The 20,578-nt window shown below is 46.3% G+C and overlaps 1 pseudogene; it reads left to right on the top strand.

Moving 5' to 3' along the window:
• Positions 1 to 8,961: 8,961 nt before the first annotated feature.
• Positions 8,962 to 9,070, top strand: LOC132670668 (U2 spliceosomal RNA; annotated as a pseudogene).
• The last annotated feature ends 11,508 nt before the right edge of the window (positions 9,071 to 20,578 follow it).

Here is a 20,578-nt window from a genome sequence, read left to right as displayed (position 1 = left end):
TCTCTCCCCATCTTTACAATGAAGAGGAAATGAAATCCAACATCAGAGGATAGTTGAGGGTTTCAAATTTATGGGCATAGAAATGCTTTGTAACTCATAATACTTTTTACACATCATTGCTCTCAATTGTTATTGAGTGTTAGCTACATTAAAGCTAAATCTAGCCCAGGAACCCAGGCACTATTCACATCAGCTGTGTGGCAAAATGAGTGCTTAAGTTCCAAACAACTCACTTGCTTTTGAAACCCTACTAACCCTTAGACTGGAGAAGGCTGTGATGTCGTGTGTTCCTCTTCAAGGGCTGCGTGCGCTAAGGTGCGTTTAACAATTTAAACGACTTTTAAGGGAGTGATGTTCATATGCAGTTGGTTCTCTTTGGAGGTGGCCAAAATACAAAGGTGTTTAATTGTTTTGTTGGTTTTTTTTTATGCTTATTTTTGAGAGAGAGAGAGTCAGGGGCGGGACAGAGAGCAAGGGGAACAGAATTTCTGATGCGGACTCTGCTATCAGCAGAGAGCCTGATGTGGGGCTCGAACTCACGAATCCTCGTTGTAGGATTTTTCTTTTTCTTTCTTTTTTTTTTTTTTTACCTCAATACCGGGGATTGGTTGTCTCGCTGCTTCGAAGAATGAAGAGGTGGACACCAAATGAGCAGCAGGCAAAAGTTTATCAGCATATCCATTAGAAAGGAAGAGTAGTAGGAAACTCACTTTGCAGAGATGGGACATTCCAAAATGAATGCAGAAGACTAGAGGCCAGGGTCTTTGTTTTATAAGGTTCTAGTCCCACCCCCACCTTCCCTTCCCTGTCCTTCCTTCTCAGGTCCTACCCTTATTGGCTGGATAACCCTAGATGCTGGGTGGTCCATTCCTGATTGGCTCATTTTCATTGTATGAGGGGTGGTCTATGGCCTCACCGTTCCTTGCGGGTCATACATTTTATAGGCTACCACTTATTTTGGTCAAGACTTTTGTCAAATTCCTAAGGGGAACCTGAGGGGAGGGGGAGTTTGGAACTTAAGCACCCATTTTGCAACACAACTGATGTGAGTAGGTGGGGTCCGTGACATTCTTAAGAGGAACCTTATGCCTAAGGGGGTTTACTGTGGTCGGCCACTCCCAGCATTGTTCCAAAATGTTTTTCCCCCACTCAGGGATCTCAAGTCCTAACCTTTCCCTCTCTGCCTATTTTGTTCTATCTTCCTTCCCCTTTTATATCGTGAGATTGTGGCCTGAGCTGTTGGACATTTAGCCGACTGAGCTACCCAGGCGCCCCTAAGGGTTTTGTAAATTAATGGTTGGATTAAATTAGGACCAACATCAAAATATTTTACAGTTTCATGGTTCGGTGCATTCCTCCCAGCGTGCCTATGGCCAAGGCCCATGTAAAATCACGTTTTTAGGGGCGCCTGGGTGGCTCAGTTGGTTTAGCATCCGACTCTTGATTTTGGCTCAGGTCGTGATATCAGGGTTCGTGAGACTGAGCCTCATATTGGGCTGTGTGCTGACAGCGCAAAGCCTGTTTGGGTTTCTGTCTCCCTCTCTCTTCTCCTCCGCTCACTCTCTCTCTCTCTCTCTCTGTCGCTCAAAATTAATAAAAAATTTTTAAAAACTTAAAAAAATAAAACCAGTTTTTTTGAAGATACAGGAAGTTTTGCTCTAAAACGTTTCAATATTTTGAGAGGCCTTCGCATTTGCAAATCTCTATAATTCCCAGAGTGCTTTTGGACCCAGTGGGTCACCCGGACTCCCAGTGATCAGCGGGCCTACCCCAGCGGCCTCCATCTTGTTCTGTGTCCTTCTCCTAGACCGCGCCTCCTCCCGTTGAGTAACCTCCCGCTCACCCGTTCAAACTTCCTGATCAAAACACGCCCAGCGACCTGCGTAACAGGACTCCGACCCTTCCCCAGCCAATCGGCCGAGGCCACGACCCTTCCCCAGCCAATCGGCTGAGGCCACAGCCATTACCCCACCAACTGCCCCTAGGCCCCAATAAAACCTTTGTGCTTTTGAAACTCGCTCTCTCTCCCCGGTATCTCACTGCTGCGTCAGTGCAGGTAGGGGATTGAGCTCGGGCTAGCTCGAATAAAGGCCCTTTTGCTTTTGCATCGGACTCGGCTCCCTGGCGGTATTTGCGGATCACGAATTCTGGGCATAACAAGGACAGTATTATTTTTCCCGGATTACAGATGAGCAGATTTTGAGTTCAAAAGAATAAACACGACAGGAAATGATTTGCCCCGCCTCCTTCCAGTCAGAAGGAACTGGGACACAGCTATACTTGTCTTTATATCTCCATGAAATGGGGCAGGGACTGCGATGTGATGTTGACACCTTCCACTGTTTGGGCTACGCCTAAAATTTAAAAGGCAAAAGAGAGACTAAAGCTTTCACGCTTCAGTTTGCCCAAGGATCACCTGAGGAAATTGCAGGGTAAGTCTGGGCCGGATCAACGAAAATGCATGTTCAATTGCTTGAGCATCCTTGCTACTCCAAGTGTGGGCCTGAGCCCAGCAACATCAGCATCACCTGGGAGCTTGTTAGAAACGCAAATTCTCAAGTCCCTTCCCAGGTCTTCTGTATAAAAATCTGTATTTGAACAACCCCCCCACCCCGCAAGCGCTTTTTAGGCACATTAAAGTTTATTTAGCCCTGCCCTGGGTGTTTCAGATGCAGATCTTCCAGAGCTTACTTTCCTGAATATAGTGGGGGGGGGGGGGGGGGAATGCTCTAATCATTGGGTTCATTTCCTCGGTTCCATGAAAACGGTAAGTCGAGCAACTGAAATAGCTGACCCATTGACTGAAAATGTTTTAACTGGTGTGACCGCAGCAAGCAGGCTCTCGATGGCGGAAGGGAAATCTTTCTTTAGGACAAACATGTGTGAAGGTACTTGCAAACATTCTTTCATCTGCTCGGCGACGCTGCACAGTGAGATGCATTGTCGCCGTTTTGCGGATGGGAAACCTGGATTTCAGGGAATAGGAGTGACTTGACTACCATTACACTGCAGGGGGCAGAATCAGATTGAAACCCAAGGCCGGCTGACGCACTGTGGTAGGGCCCTTCTGGTATCCCGGGCTCAGTTACTCTGCAGCCGTGGGTTCAAAGTCTGCTCCCCAGACCTGCAGCATCCGCATCACCCGGAAACTTATTAGAAGTGCAAATTCTCGGGCCCCACCCCAGACCTAGTGAATCAGAAAGTCTGAGAACGGAGCCCAGCTGGCAGTGTTTCAAGCTTTCCAGGTGATTCTAATGCGTGCGCAAGCTTGGGAACCTCTGTGCTACAGATCGAAAGCTGATGAGGAGCAGGGGAGGAGGGGGTGGTGGCCACCAGCTATGACTAGAAGCCCATGACACTCAAAAATATTCCAGCCTTCCTTCCATGGGACCTGAAACTCCAGCACAGGTGTCCCTCCCTTAACATGATGCTCTAGGACCTTGATTCTCAAAGGGCAGGAACTAAGAACAGCATCCACATCACCTGGGAGCTCGTTAGAAATACAGAATTCAAGGCCACACATCAGAGTCTACTAAAGACCTCCTACATCAGCACCTGCACGTTGAGAAGATTGAGATGTATGTTAGAGCCTGAGAAGGACTATCGTATAGTGAGGGCTAGGTGGAGAATTCCTGAGTATACATTCCCACCTCACCACTTTCTTAGGCCTCCCAGCCCGTGTCGTGAGTTCCCAACTCAACAGCTAAAACCTTCGGAGCCTCTGGGCTATGTGCCAGAGTTCCCAACGGGAAGCTGATATAGGTGTCTCAGCCAGCCTCTAACTCATGTTGGGATCCTGTCCTTCACCTTGAGAGACATTCTTGGACTGTGACATTACTCTGAGAGTGTTCTATGAGCAGACAAAGCCAAGAAAGAGCAACGAAAGATTATGTAGCATGAAATAGAGAGACTGGATGGGGTGGGCGGGGGCTAGGTGAGGACAGGAAGAGGGGGCTGGAATCTGAGAAAACAGAACAAAGGGTGAGGGGCAGAAAGGAGGATGTCAGTGACTCAGAAGCTTAAGTCTGCACACACCTTCTATGTTGGGCATATTGGGCAAATTCTACGGTGTCCAGCCCGTTCCTACCATTTGATCGGGGTTCTGCCTCAGCTTCCCATTTGGCCTTCCAGCCCCCGGCCCAAAGCCCGTCCTTAAGCCTGACGACTAGCCTGCGCCCCACCCCACCAATGGCCATCCACAACTGCTTTTAGCTTCCTCCTCTTCCCATTGGCCCTTGTTTACTAGATCCTGTTTGCCTTACAGCCAAGACCGTCTGAAGTATGACTAGATCTCACAGAAATAAGAGGCCTGGAGAGGGATCTAGCAGTTAATCTGGTGGACAGGGAAGGAAAGGTTGACAAGGATATCAGAAGTAGCTGAGAAAAACCTTCCAAACCAGGGATCACAGACAAGAAAATGGAAGAAGAGAAGTTCAACACTGGGGGTAAAGCCATATGTACCTTGAGGAAAGTCTAATATGTACATGTCTGGGACTTTGAAATCATCAGCACACTTTTTGGTGACAGCCAATGGATATCCAGGAAGCCTTTGGTTATATTTTAGTAGGCTTTGGTAAGCCTTCTATTTTCAACATCAGGAAATTGTGTTCTTCCGGGAAGAGATTACTTAGACATCATGTTGAAGCCTAGAAGAGTCCAGAAAAATTTTAGTGTGACCCAAGCTATCGTGGGACCCACCTGTACCCACCCTGGCTCTTCTCTCTGGGTTCTTCTCCATCTGCTTACTTTCTGAATCCAAGTGGATTAGTCAGATCAGGCTGCCATAATGCCAGGATACCACAGACTGGGTGGCTTAAATAGCAGAAATTTGTTAAGTCACAGTCCTAGAGGCTGAAAGTCCAAGATCAAGGTACTGGCGGGGTTGGTTTCTGGTGAGTTCTTGCTTCCTGGCAGCCACCTTCTTGCTGTGTCTTTATGTAGCCTTTCCTCTGTGTGTGCACCGAGAGAAAAATAGAGCTCTGGTGTTTCTTCCTATTATTGAGGACATCAGTCTTACTGAATTAGGGCCCACCCATATCACCTTCCTTTACCTTGATTACCTCCATAAAGGCCCTGTCTCCAAACACAGTCACACTGGAAGTTAGGGCCTCATCCTATGGAGCTGGGGAAGGGAGACACAATTCAGTCCATACACTAGGGTTAAGAAGCTAGGCTCTGATCACTCCATAAGATGCAGCAAATAAGGTACGGCTATTATTGGGGGGTTGGCCCCTTAAGGCTACAGCCCCAAATAGCAAAAAATGAGTGTACTTGCCTCTGGACCTCAGTAAGAAAGGAAGTGAGACAAAGCCCTGTTGTAATAGTAGGACCCTAAATACTGATTCTGACTCTGTGACCCATTTTTTCCATATATAAGAGGTATCAACTCAGAAACAGAAGCCAAAGCTTATTTTTGTTAATTTTGTTTTAATGTTTATTTTTGAGGGAGATAGAGCATGAGCGGGGGGTGGGGCAGAGAGAGAGGGAGACACAGGATCTGAAGCAGGCTCCAGCCTCCGGGCTGTCAGCACAGAGCCCAATGCGGGGCTTGAACTCACGAACGGGTGAGATCATGACCTGAGCCAAAGTCAGACGCTCAACTGACTACCACTCAGGCACCCCCCAAAACAACCCAATTTTAAAAAGGGCAAAGGACTTAAACAGATCTTTCTCCAAAGAAGGCATACAGGTGGCCAATAAATACATGAAAAGATGCTCAATATCATTAATCATTAGGAAAATGCAAATCAAAACCACAATGAGATACCACATCACACCCATTAGGGGGGCTATTATCAAAATACAGAAGGGGCGCCTGGGTGGCTCAGTCGGTTAAGCGGCCGACTTCGGCTCAGGTCACGATCTCACGGTTTGTGAGTCTGAGCCGAGTTTGAGCCCCGCACTGGGTTCTCTGCTGTCAGCACAGAGCCTGCTTTGGATCCTCTGTCCCCTTCTCTCACTGCCCCTCTCCCACTTGTGCCCTCATGCTCTCTCTCTCTCTCTCTCTCTCTCAAAAATTAAAATAAACATTTAAAAAACATAAAATACTTTTTTAAAAAATCAGGGTTCTGGGGTGCCTGGGTCGTTCAGTCGGTTAAACGTCCGACTTCGGCTCAGGTCACGATCTCACAGTTCATGGGTTTGAGCCCTGATTCAGTCTCTGTGCTGACAGCTTGGAGCCTGGAGCCTGCTTCAGACTCTGTGTCTCCCTCTCTCTGCCCCTCTGCTCATGGTCTGTCTCTCTCTCTCTCAAAAACAAACAAACATTAAAAATAAATACAAAAAAATAAATAAAAAATCAGGGTTCTTCCATTTTTGGATGAGCCCTGCTGATTGCATTTCTGAGCTGGGCAAGGCCATTGATGCATAGATTCAGGAAAACCCAACTTGGAACCCATCTGGTCAGTATATGAAGCAAAATCACGGGAAGTACTCAGGCTGAAAATTGGTTTGGGTTTTTTGTGCTTGTCTAAAAAAAAAAAAAAAAAAAAAAATCCTTCAGCCACCATGCAGATGAGTGTAGTATCTTAAAACACTCTGCCCTGTGAAAACACACCAAATATCATCTTTTGCTTTCCTGATCTTTGGGCATTCTAATTTCAGATGTCTGCCCTTCAAATGTGATGAGTGGCTATCAGTTTAAATATCAGACTCTTGATTCAGGATATCCTTAAAGGACCGGAGGGCTCTATAGGAATTCAAAAAAGAATGGTTTCAAACCTGGGTGCCCACCTCTGCTGGTGGTAATTTCATGGAAATCCCTCCCAGAATGCATCTGAGGCGGGTTGGGTGTGATGTCTGCGGGTTTCGGGCCCCCCGTGCATCCCCCCCCACACACACACAACCTGCCGTTTCCTTCAAAGCCCAGGGCAAAGGCTGGGGCTGATCTCCAAAAGCCTATGTGCCGCCCAAGGGTGAGGATACCTGTCTTGTTTGTTCACCACAGTATCCCCAGCTTGGGAGCAAAACAGAAGCTCAGTAAATATCTACTGAGTTGAATTGAATGTCATCGTGGGTGGTAGAGAATAGAGCATAGAGATCAAAATGTTAATTCCAAATAAGCCAATGTAAACACAAATCTTTGTCTTCCCAGCTAAGTAAACAAAGAAGAAACACTCAGAGTTTGTTCCTTGCGCTAATTAATACCCAAATTTTAAACTCCAAAATCAACGTATTATTTTTATGACCTAGGATCTATTAATCCTGAAAAACAAAGGAAGTTATAATGAGTTGGTGATTCATTTTTCTCATTTGGGCTTACGCCTTTCAGCCAGTTTCCTCTTTCCAATAAATGACAAATTCGGAACAGGGGATCTCTGTGCAGTCCAAACAGACCCGCCAACCCCGCGTGAGACAGTAAAACCTGGCTGCGGGTTTACCCACTGGCCCACCTCATCCCTAAATATGGAAAGCCCTAGGTCTCACGCTAGGTGTATCTCTGAGCAAGCTCCTTTGTCAATCAACGCGGGTAAAATCCTTGCATTTTGTATCACATCTTGTACTTTTCAAAGCATTTTGATATGAATCCGTAACATTTTATTCTCACAACCACCTAGTGAAATCAAAAGGATCCTCATATGACAAAGAAGACAGAGGCTTGGAAAGGTCATGTGATCTGCTCACTTGAATTAAGAGCATGGTTTGGATTCTCATTCCTTCCCTGCTTCTCTGAATTAATCATTTCTTATTTTATTTTTTTTATTTATTTTTTTTTTTTTAATTTTTTTTTTTTCAACATTTATTTATTTTGGGACAGAAAGAGACAGAGCATGAACGGGGGAGGGGCAGAGAGAGAGGGAGACACAGAATCGGAAACAGGCTCCAGGCTCTGAGCCATCAGCCCAGAGCCTGACGCGGGGCTCGAACTCACGGACTGCAAGATCGTGACCTGGCTGAAGTCGGACGCCCAACCGACTGCGCCACCCAGGCGCCCCAATCATTTCTTATTTTAATGCACATTTATAAGCTTAAAACTTAGCAGCACCCTGCCAGGTTTTTCAATAATTTGCCCACCGTGCCCTGGGCACACAACAGCCAGTGCAGATGTCCCGGATGCCTGCCAGCTGCGATTACTTTTCCTCTGGGGTCAGAACCTTTTTCTTTTCTTTTCTGTTTTTAGTGTTTATTTATTTTTGAGAGACACAGAGCGTGAGCAGGAGGGGCAGACAGAGAGGGAGACACAGAATCCGAGGCAGGCTCCAGGCTCTGAGCTGTCAGCACAGAACTCGATGCGGGGCTCGAACTCACGAGCCGTGAGATCATGACCCGAGCCGAAGCCAGCCGCTTAACCGACTGAGCCACCCGGGAGCCCCAGAACCTTTTTCTGAGCGAGCAAGCTTCAGAGACTCTACGTTGTCCACCTTTTTGGTTGTGAAGTGCAGAATCCATTTCGGGAACTGGGAGACTTATGTCAGAATTCACAGAAAGGGGAACTCAGAACACGACAACGAGCTGGACCTCAAGAACACCAGGAATTGATGGGTGCTACTGGGTCCAAAGTGGCCCGGGGTCTGCAGCAGCAGAAGGCTGTAGACCTTCGACCCGGTCTAGAACTTTCCTACTAAGGAGACTCAGCCAGGGAGACATCTCGGGTGTTGCTTCCTGTCTTGCCCTCACCTGTCTAATGCTTCAGTGCCGCTCAGAGTGTGGAGCTAATGAAGTCAACACATTAAATGAAATTCCAAGAGCGTCAAAACGTGCTCCTGAAAATTCTTGAAACCTCCCAGAGAGTATGGTTTATGCGTGATGCACAAAGCCCCATTTAGTAATATGTGTTATATGCAGAATGTATGGGGTAAGCCTTGCTGAAATTTTATTTTTCTCTGGCATTGTCCTTTAAGCCTTCCCAGTAGAGGGCATCCTTTTCCTGTCCCTTGATGGACACTTGATTTTTTTTTTTTTCATTAAGGTAAAATTCACATTACCTAAAATTACTCAATAACCATTTAAAATGTACAATTCATCACTTCTCGGTCTTTTGGCTAAGATCAAGTGTAGTATCTGTTCTTATAAATTAACACCTCAGGCAACAACAGATGTTGGCGAGGATGCGAAGAAAGAGGAACCCTTTCGCGCCGCTCGTAGGAATGCAAGCTGGTGCGGCCACTCTGGAAACCAGGATGGAGGTTCCTCAAAAAACTAAAAATAGAACTACCCTACGACCCAGCAATTGCACTACTAGGCATTTATCCATGGGTTACAGGTGTGCTGTTTCGAAGGGACACATGCACCCCCATGTTTATAGCAGCACTATCGACAATAGCCGAAGTGTGGAAAGAGCCCAAATGTCCATCGACTGAAGAATGGATAAAGAAGATGTGGTATATATATACAATGGAGTATTACTCAGCAATCAAAAAGAATGAAATATGCCCCATCGCAACAACGTGGATGGAACTAGAGGGTATTATGCTAAGTGAGATAAGTCAGAGAAAGACAAATATACAACTTCACTCATATGTGGAATTTAAGATACAAAACATAAAGGAAGGGAAGCAAAATAATATAAAAACAGGGAGGGAGACAAACCACAAAAGACTCTTAAATACAGAGAAGAAACTGAGGGTTGCTGGAGGGGTTTTGGTTGGGGGGGATGGGCTAAACGGGCAAGGAGCATTACGGAAGACACTTGGTGGGATGAGTGCTGGGTGCTATACCTAGGGGATGAGTCACTGGAATCTACTCCTGAAATCATTATTGCACAACATGCTAACAAACTTGGATGTAAATTAAAAAATAATAAAGCATCTGGAATAATGTCAAGAGTATAGGAGATAGTCAGATAAATAAATAAATAAATAAATAATAAAGTGTACAATTCAGTGTCATTCAGTACTTTCACACTGTTGTGCCACCAACCCCTCTTATCTAGTCCTAAGGCATTTTCACGCTCCCCCAAAAGGAAACCCCATACCCATCAGCAGTCACTCCCCATTCTGCCCCCCCTCATCCCAGTCCCTGGCAACCACTTTATGTCCCTGTAGGTTTCCCTATTCGGAGTGTTTCATTTAAATGGAATCCTACAAGGGGACCCTGGGTGGCTCAGTCAGTCAGTTAAGCGTCCGACTCTTGATTTCAGCTCGGGTCACGATTCCAGGGTTGTGGGATCGAGCCCCGCGTCAGGCTCTGCACTGGCATCGCGGTGCCTTCTTGGGATTCTCTCTCACTCCCTCTGTGCCCCTCTGCTTGCTTGCTTTCTCTCTCAAAATGTTTAAGTGGAATCTTACAAAATGTGATCTTTGTGTCTGGCTTCTTTCGCTTAGGGTAATATTTTCAAGGTTCATCAGCCCCTCAAGTTTTGCTTATTCTTTGGTATCAAAAAGTCCTACAGTGATATTCTTTGCAAACATGGTCTCAATTCAGAAATTCAACTCTCCCAATCAACACTTAAGTCTTCTTAAGGTAAGACTTCTGTGCCACCTCCTGCCACTGTCCCTCCTGCTCCAGGGCCACCACCTCTCTAGGGGAAGCAGGCTGTGGTCTGCCTTCTCTCCCTCCCTCCTCCTGCCCAGTTCGCTAACTCCAGCTCCTGGTGTCTGGACTCTGTGGGTTGGAGAGCGTGGAGGGAGAGCAGGGACAGGGCTACTTGACGGGCACTGTACCCAACCAGCCTTGAGCGCTCTGAGTCTGACTCGCCTTTCGTGAATGGCATTCCTCTGGGTCCTTCAGAACCCCTGCTGGAGCTCTGCAATTGCAGACATCTTGATGTGGGCAATACATTCTATTCTTTTCCTGTGTTCCACTCACTCCACACCGTCCCCGTGGTGTCCCTGGCCTTTTCAAATAGTCCTCTGAGCAGGACTGAAAACTCTCAGACTGGTCTCTCGCCCATGAGGTTAGGAGATAATAAAAATAATTGAAATTACATAGAAATATTTAGATATTGATCTACAAATTGGTTTGATCACATTCATGGGCCTATAAAACTATAGAACTATAAACCAGTTCTATTCAAAAGCATATTTAAAAATAAAATTCTCAAGATAAAAATAATAGATCTGCAATTGCATATGTCTGAGCAAAATTTTATTCAGTTTTTTCAAGTTTATTTATTTGGGGCACCTGGGTGGCCCAGTCACTTAAGCGGCCGCCGACTTCGGCTCAGGTCACGATCTCATGGTTCATGGGCTCGAGCCCCACGTCGGGTTCTGTGCTGACAGCTCGGAGCCTGGAGCCTGCTTCCGATTCTGGGTCTCCCTGTCTCTCTCCCCCTGCCCCGCTTGTGCTCTGTCTCTCTTAAAAATAAACATTGAAAAAAATAAAAATAATAAAAATAAATTTATGTATTTGGAGAGAAAGAGACAGAGAGAGAGAGCAGAAGTGGAGGAGGGGCAGAGAAAGAGGGAGAGAGAGAGAGAATCCCAACCAGGCTCTGCACTGTCAGTGTGGAGCCCAGTGTGGGGTTCGAACTCACAAACTGTGAGATCATGACCTGAGCTGAAACCAAGAGTCGGATGCTTAACTGACTGAGCCACCTGAGTGGGGCACCTGAATAAAATTTTCAAAGTACTTATACTAATTATGTGAGCATTTAAAAACCATTAGAAAAATAGTTATTTTGGGTACACAATCAAGTACTTTAATCCATTTTGTAGCTATATCTAATAGCGTATCACAAATATTCTTCTAAAGAATATATTTTATTTTTTCAATTTGGGCTCATTTTCATAACATAGCCTGAAATTGTCTCCAAAGTTGCATTTGCTTGTTAATAAATTTGAAATTTCTGATACTTCAAAAGACTCCTCTATAGACCATGATATTTTTAATTGAGAATATATTCTTTGCAGGTGCTGAGTTGCCTGGTGAGCCCAAAAGAAATTATGCTAGATGAAGATAGCCTCATTTCTAACGTATTTCATATCAAATATATAATATTTCAGCCCAAATATTTTCACAGGCACTGTCTTTTTGCCACCTTTCAGATTACTTTGGTGAGTACTTAGACAAGATTTAAAAAGGCAGGAAATAAGAGATCTCTGTTTATGACTCTTTTGAATGTTTCACCAAGCTTAGATTGTAGGTCCTTCCTCATTCCATTGTGGTACGGAATATATATTTATACAATTAAAAAGAGAAGCTAGGGGCACCTGGGGGCTCAGTCGGTTGAGCATCCAGCTCTTGATTTCAGCTCAGGTCATGATCTCCCGGTTCTGTTTATGATCTCACGGTTGGTGGGATCGAGCCCCGCATTGGGCTCTGCGCTGACAGCGTGGAGCTTGCTTGGGATTCTCTCTGCCTGTCTCTCTGCCCCTCCCCACCCCCAAAATAAATAAACTTTACAACAAATAAAAATTAAAAGAGAAGCTCCATCCAAAGGATTGGGCCTCAAGCAGAGCTTCCCCCAGCCCCAGGTGGAGGTTATGCGATGGGTGCTCCCATCCTTGAGTTTTTCTGGCTCCTTCCTTCCTTTCTCAGGGCTAAGTTTCCACGCCTTCCCATCTGCAAGCTTGGTTTTCAATCACCGCAGTTTTCTAGAAAATTTTAAAAGCTGAAGTTCATTGTAGTGTCTCATGCCTTGAGTATTTTGGTTAATATTTCCAACTTGTTGAATCTACTCCTGAAATCATTGTTGTACTATCTGCTAACTAATTTGGATGTAAATTTTTTTTTAAATTAAAAGAAAAGAAGAAACATCCCAAACTAGCACATAGAAGAGGTGAGCGAGGAAGAGAAAGTTGCCTGTAATACAACAGACCTTATAAATAATAGGTGAAAAGCTAATGTATTCAAGTATATAGTTCACTAAAATCTTAAGTAAAAATTAAAAAATATATATCTCCAACTCATTTCTGGCAAAAATATAGAGGACTCCCTCAAAAAAAGGAAGAAAAAAACCCAACTTGGTGCCATCATATGACTCAGGCTGATGTACACAGTAGTTCTGCAAAAGTCCAAGCATTTTCACATCTGATGATTCACCACAATGAAAGCATGAACTATTATGCCAAAGTGTTTTTCCTTCCTTCCTTCCTTCCTTCCTTCCTTCCTTCCTTTTCCTTCCTTCCTCCCTCCCTTTCTTTCTTTTTCTTTCTTTCTTTCTTTCTTTCTTTCTTTCTTTCTTTCTTTCTTTCTTTCTTTCTTTCTTTCCTGTTTTTTGTTTGCTTGTTTTCTTAGAGAGAGAGTGTGTGAGCAGGAGAGAGAGAGGGGGAGAATCTTAAGCAGGGTCCACACTCATCACGTAGCCTGACACGGAGCTCGATCCCATAACCCTGGGATCGTGACCTAAGCCAAAACCCAGGGACAGATACTCAACCAACTGAGTCACCCAGGTGTCCCTGTGCCAAGCTATTTTTTAATACTACATGAGCTTTATATGGTTACTCTGAGTTTGCATGCAAATATTTACAATTTTTAACAGCCGCAGTTTCTATTTCAGCTGGTAGAATATCACAGCTGGTCTAAATGAATTGGGAAGTACATGTGCATAACAAGCAATTCTCAGGTCACTGCTATTTGAAAGTTTAGTAAAAACATCATTTTGATCATGAAGCTGTGTTTCACCAAAATATATTTGTATTGAGACCACAAAAATAATTTCATCCTCAATGCCAGATATTTTAACGAAATTTCCAGTAGTGTTTACACTCATTTTGGATGTTTTACCTTTGGCAGGATTCTGTGAGTTGGTTGAAAGAAATCAAATCTCCATCGGATCCACTTAAAACATTGGATGACACTGCTACCAAGTTGGCATCATATAACTGTTTGCAAAGTCATTCTTCTGCCAGTGGAGCCCACACATTAACAGTTATCACTTCTCTTTGTACATGTACAAGAAAATGTGGCATCCAAAGTGAACAAAATTAATTGTTTAATTGCGGTAAAATATACATAACATAAAAATTACCATTTTGACCACTTTTAAGGGTATAGTTCAGTACATTCACATTGTTTGCAGCTCTCCAGAACTTTTTCATCATCCCAGACTGACTCCCATCTCTCTCCCTCCAGCCTCTGGTAACGCCCAGTCTACTTTCCTTCTCTATGAATTCAACTATTCTAGGCACTGCGTACAAATAGAACCAGGCAATAGTTGTCTTTCTATGTCTGGCTAATTTCACTCAGCATGATGTCCACAAGGTTCATCCGTGTGGTAGCATTTTATTAGAATTTCACTCTTCTTTAAGCTGAATAATTCTATTGTATGTATAGATCCCATTTTGCTTATCCAGTCATCCGTTGATGGACATTGGGTTGTTGCAACCTTTGGGTATTGTGAATAACATGAATGTCCAAATATCTGTTCAAGACCCTGATTTCTACTCTTTTGGGTTGATACCTAGAAGTGCAATTGCCGGATCATATGGTAATTCTATGTTTAACTTTCTTGAGGAATCGCCATAATGTTTTGCAGAGAGGCTGTATGACTTTATATTCCCATCAACAATCCACAAGGGCTCCAATTTCTCCAAACCCAATTTCAAATATTTTCTGTTTTGATAATAGCCATTCTAGTGGGTATAAACTGATAACTCACTGTGGTTTTGATTTGCATTTCCCTAATGATCAGTGCCATTACATATCTTTCATGTGCCTTTTGGCCATTTGTAGATCTTCTTTGAAGAAACGTCTGTTCAAGGACTTTACTCAAAAAATGAGCAAGATTAATTTTAAAGGACAATCATCTAATATGAACAAGAAGCCGTGGTTCACAGAGCGGTGTGTAAACGTACTTTTCTGTAGCTGCTCATGTAAATCACCCTCTTTGGGCATCATCTCCTAAAAGTCATAATCACTACCTTTTGCAGTGGACGTTGTTGCTTCTTCGGCAGATTTGTGCCTTCTGGTCTTCATGTGGGCGATCACTGCAGCCCGTGGTGTTCTTGGTAAACAACAGTTTGTGCTAGGTATATGTTCATCATCATCTGTCTTGAGAAACGTAAATGTGCTGCTTCAGTTTCCATGAAATACGCACACAGATTTTGGAGCTCATTACGGCTGGACGGGTTTATTGAAAAACATTCAAAGAGATTACCAAACAATACGGTGAATAAGTAGAGTTACACTATGTGGTCACAGCCACAGCCACTGTGGCAGGAGACTCTGACTTTTCCCAATATGCTCCAGGGTAGGGCTGCTCAGCTTCTATTTCCCACACCTATTTTCCTCTACTTCATACACCTGACCTGCAACTTCCCATATTTCCAGTCGATACCATCAACTGGCAGCCTGATGGCTCCGGGCATATGGTGGGGCGCAGCAGACACCATGGGCACAGGCCATTGGCACACCTGGCCGGCACGCCAAACGGCCACATCAAATCCCTTCTCCTAGCCCCAGACTAGACTGGCAGTGGTTAGCTTTCCCCCAGTCACTTTATGTTGTCATTTTTCACTTTATTTCTCTCCAGGGCCCTGCATACTGTCCTTGAAAGAAGGGTACGAGTTAAGTGGTGCAAGAGGAAAAGGGGGATGTCGCCAAGAAACTTCTGGACCAAAGCATATGTGTCACACGCTACCAGATGGGGCCGTGGTGGAAGCTGGAAGTGCCAGGTGGAGGTCCACCGAACCCGCGGTCTGTTTGAGTGGAACTATCAATAGAATATACTGTGTTTACAAATGACATGCCCAACAGGACGAGACCCCTGATCTAAACTGACAACACGTCTAAAGACAACAGATCAAAATTGGAACTGTCCCCAGCAAACGAGGGCCGCTGATCGTTCATCAGTGACCCACGAGGGGTCCGTGGGAAAAGCCACACACCCCTGCTCAGACAAGCTGGGTTCCCCGTGCAGCAGCCACCCGCCTGTGCTCCTCCACCAAGGGAGCTCCCAAGTCTATTGCCTTAAAGATGGGGCAGGCAGGAATAAAATGCCAATCCACGCGCTCCCCAGCCACTTGGCCACAGAAAATAAACGAGGGGGAACTCGCTCTTTTGAGATACACTGCACTTCACTGTCGGGCGATACGAGACCAGTCCAGGCTCTACTCAAAGGGCAAGCTGGGCAAGAGTTCAACTCCCTGGGTCACAGCCCACCCCCCCCCCCCCACTTGGCAGCTGTGTGACCCTCGCTAAGTCACTTAACTGCTCTGGTTCCTCGCCTAAAAAGGATGATAAGAATACTTGCCTTCTAGTATCCAGGGTTGCCAAAACAAATTTTTAGTTACAGTGTGCCCCAAATTTAACCAGACATCCTGGATTTTACTGCTCAATCTGGCAACTCTATTGGTGTTACAGTTAGCACAGTGCCTGGCATATCGTAGGTTACGTAAAGTTAGCTTTGTTGTTGGTGCTCCTGGGCTTTGGCTATGAGGAACAGGAACCTTACCGCACAGGCAAAGGGGACTGTGGTGGTGGGACAGAGCTGTTCCCTCTCTTTTACAGGTGCCCTGTGACTCCTACTCCCTGTCTCTCAGCGGCCACATGGACCCTCACAGTCAGACTCTCTCGGACCCATCTTTCCGTTGGATTGGCTTCATGCTAATGTCTGACCTGATACATCCTCCAGCCTCAAACCTACATGACCTAGTAGATCCAATTCTGTCTTTATTTGGGTTGTCGCGGGAGCAGACCCTGACAAAAGGATTCCAGGAAAGTAGCTTATTCAGGGGGTGTCCCACAAACGCAGGCAGCAGGTGGGGGGAGGTAGTGAGACAGAGAAGAAAGAAGTCAATAAAGAAAGAAGTCACGGGGCGCCTGGGTGGCTCAGTTGGTTAAGCACCTGACTCTTGGTTTCCACTCAGGTCATGATCTCATGAGCCCCACGTCAGGCTGTGTGCTGACAGTGCAGAGTCTGCTTGGAATTCTCTCTGTCTTAAAATAAGTAAGTAAGCTTGAAACAAAGAAAGAAAGAAATCACTATGGAGCAAGTTACCATCATGGGTAACTGAACCTCAACCTTTCTGGGAAAACCTAGAAAACAGACTTATCCCAACTGAGGGCCGGGCAAGCCTAGCATTTATCCCCTGACTCCATTCATCACGTTCAGGGCTGCTTCCGGGGGCATTAACTCTCTGGCATTTCGGGCTTGCCTTGTGCACAGGCTGAGCATGCTCCCACTGCCAGACAAAAGTTCTCAGATGCAGAGCAGAGGCGTGCACAAGAAGCCACCTTGGGCGTGTGGAGATGGGGGTGGAGGGGCTATGTGAGGGACACGGGCAGCATCTCCTGCAAGCACCCACCCCAGCTGAGGAATCTGTGTCCCTCAGTTCAGATTCTCAAGGGAGAGCGCCTGACTGGTTGCTATCCAGCCAATGGGCTGGTTGGTGTGGGTCAGGTGACGACCCTGACCCGGTCATCCAGCACCCGGTGGTCAGAGCCCCGGAAAGCATCATGACCTGCTTGGTCAGCAGAGGCATGGGCTGGGTAGCTATTCCAGAAATGGGCCGGGGGTGAGGAAAGCTCTCCATGCACAGCCTCCTCGCTCTGATAGTCATGTGTGTGTTTACGAATAAAGGTAAACCTGTCTCTTGAACCCGCTCCCTCTGGGTCAGGAGCCTCTCGGGCCAGGTCCAGTCCATCTACAAAGCTCCTTCCCCACCTCTGGGTTGCACTCAGCAGCTTCCTGTCTTCTCCTTTCTAGGCTAAATCAACATCCTCACTTTCTTTCTTTTTTTTTTTTTTTTTAATGTTTATTTATTTTTGAGAGAGAGAGAGAGAGTAAGTGGGGGGAGGAGCAGAGAGAGAGGAAGACACAGAATTCAAAGCAGCTCCAGGCTCCAAGATGTCAGCACAGCTGACACAGGGCTTGAACCCATGAGCTGTGAGACCATGACCCACGCTGAAGGTCACCCAACTGACTGAGCCACCCAGGCGCCCCAGCATCCTCACTTTCTTCAGCTCTTCTTTGTAGCATGCTCAGGTCAGAAGAACCATCAGTCCAGAAAAGCAGATGTGGGTGAGGAAGGCAGAGGAGGGAAGCTCGCCCCTCATGTTCTGACTTGGGCTGTGAGTGTGCAGGATGGCTGGGCAAGGCCAGCTGGAAGGGAGCCGTGGGGCAGAAGGCCTGGCCTTGGTCTGAGCCATCTGGTTCCAAACGTCTCAGCAGCCAGATGGTGTTTCACTCTGCTGTCTCCAGGAGGAGTTGCTCGGCAGAGAAGTGAGGAACCTGCTCTCGGCCACCCACGCCAAGCCAGATGTCCAGGAAAATGAAGTAAACCATCCTCCTGGTGGCTGGGTGGGCTGTGCCATTGCCAACAGGAAGCCAGGAGGGCAAAGGAACTGTCTTTGTGAAGAGAACGTCCCCCCGAGATAGGCCAATAACTAGCCCATTCCTCTCAACAGGGACCTCTTCATCAGAGAGAGAAAGTCTTCCTGAAGGACACTAACTAGTATTGGGCAAATAACCAGATAGGAAAAACAAATGAGAACCAGGTCAAAAGGAACACACACACCCAGCCTTGGCTAGTGAACTTTCTCTGACATGAGTTCTGTCTCTGGGTTCAGTAGATCCAATCCGCCCCGGCCCTTCTTAGAACTGAGTCCCGCCAACGACTCAATGCCACTCAGAGGCTTTCTTTGGTCATTACTGGCTTCCGTCATCAACGGAGTTGGTTTTTCCTTTGGTTAAGGTTACCAGTTCTATTCATTTCCTGGGACTGCTGAAACAAAGGACCAGAAGCTGAGTGGCCTAGAGCAGTGGGAATTTATTCCCTCCCAGGTCTGGAGTCCGGAAATCCAAAATCAAGATGTCGGCAAGGTCGCGCTCCCTCCAACAGCTCTAAAGAAGCATGGCTCTTTCCTCTTCCAGCTTTAGGGGGATATTGGCCTTCCCTGGCCTCACTGGCCATGGTCATGCCCCTCTGATCTCTGCCTCCATTGTCACATGGTCTTCTCTCATCTCTTCTGAGGACACTTGCCATCAGATTTAGAGTTCGACTTCTTAGTGCAGGATAATGTCATCTCAGGACCCTTAGCTAAATCTATAAAGGCCTTTTTCCCAAGTAATGTCACATTCACAGGCTCCCAGGATTTGTATAAACACATGTCTTTTTGGAGGCCAACATTCAGCCCACCACACCACCTAATTTAAAAGTCCCGGAAATCGGGGTGCCTGGATGGCTCAGTCGGTTAAGCACTCAACTGCAGCTGAGGTCATGATCTCAGTGTTCATGGGTTCAAGTCCTGCATCAGGCTCTGTGCTGACAGCTCAGAGCCTGGAACCTGCTTCAGATTCCATGTCTCCCTCTTTCTCTACCCCTCCCTCACTCACACTCTGTCTCTCTTTCTCTCAAAAACAAATAAACATGAAAAAATAAAATACAAAATAAAATAAAAGTCCCAGAAATCTTGTTTGTGAAGTATGTGTTGAATGCCAACCCTACGCCAGGCTCGTGAGGGCTGGGTCTGCTTCGCAACGACCCCCACATGAGGCCTAGTGGAGGTTCAGGAAAGTACTCCAGTACAACACCCGGCCAATTTGCAGTTCTTGTCCCCAGCAAGCCAGGGAGGGCCAGGGCTTGCCAGGAAAAGACCCCCAATCAGAAAGCCAGTGCAATGCAGCCTGCCCAGCAGAGTAGGCCAGAAACACCCACTCAGGAATCTGAACTGAGAGGGTGAGGGCATTCGTTTGCTGGGGCTGCCATAACAACCACAGATGGATGACTTCAAACAAGGAAGGTGCACTCTCTCACAGTTCTGGGGAGCTAGAGTCCGAAATCAGGGGGTCTGTAGGCCACGTTCTCTCTGAGGCTCTGGGTAGACTCCTTCCCGCCTCTTCCCGGTCTCTGGTGGTGACCCTCCTTCCTTCCTTCCTTTCCTCCTTCCTTTTTTCCTTTCCTCCATCCTACCCTCCTTCCTTCCTTTCTTCCCTCCTTCCCTTCTTCCTTCCTTCCTTTCCTCTTTCCCTTCTTCCTTCCTTCCTTCCCTCCTTCCTTTCCTTCCTTCCTTCCTACATCAAATACCTACCACGTGTATACAGTGGGTCAGGCACTGCCTAGACCTGCAGCACAGTCTGTCCTCAGTCCCTGCCTTTATTTTCTCTCCTTACCTGCCCCTGCTGCCCAAACCCTCTGGCCTCCCTTCACCCTGTGCTGCCATCCCAGAGTGCCAGCCTTCCAGACCCCAGCGGGAGCTCTGCCTGTAGTGCGCTGCTTCCCAGGGCTGGACTGACAGAGAAAGCGAGCGAGCCCCTTCTGTGGGGCATGATCACAGGCGAGCCTCTCCTGACTGCTTCCCGCTGCTGTTTGAGGCTGAGCTGTTGGAAGCCGAAGTTTCTGGGTTGGCTCATTTTTAACAATGATACGGTTTACACATTCAGCACTTCTGCACAGAGCCCTTGGCAACCGCTCAGGCTGGCTTCCTTCCAGCTCTCTGATAAATCAGCTTCTGAGTCAACCTCTTTCACTTCAGGATGAGCTTAGCAGAATCTCACCTTCAAAACTCGCTTAATCAGAATGTGACAAGACCATGTCTGCGGAGGTGCAAGGGAGTTTCTCTGCATTTATCTCTCAGGCATCATGTGTATGGAGTTGACCAGAGATTCTCTTGCAACTTTTTTGGGGGTTCTGGAAATGTAGCTAAACACATGCCAAAAAAAAAAAAAAAAAATCTATGCCTGCAAAATAAACTTGTCTTAGCAGACGCGTCGTTTCTGCCATTTTGTAAACATCAGAGGGCTGTCGATGGAGATCAG

This window comes from Panthera onca, chromosome B3 (genome assembly GCF_046562875.1).
Source record: "Panthera onca isolate mPanOnc1 chromosome B3, mPanOnc1 haplotype 2, whole genome shotgun sequence".
Taxonomy (NCBI): domain Eukaryota; kingdom Metazoa; phylum Chordata; class Mammalia; order Carnivora; family Felidae; genus Panthera; species Panthera onca.
Note: the sequence above shows the minus strand (reverse complement) of the source record. Positions and strands in the feature narration are given on the sequence as shown.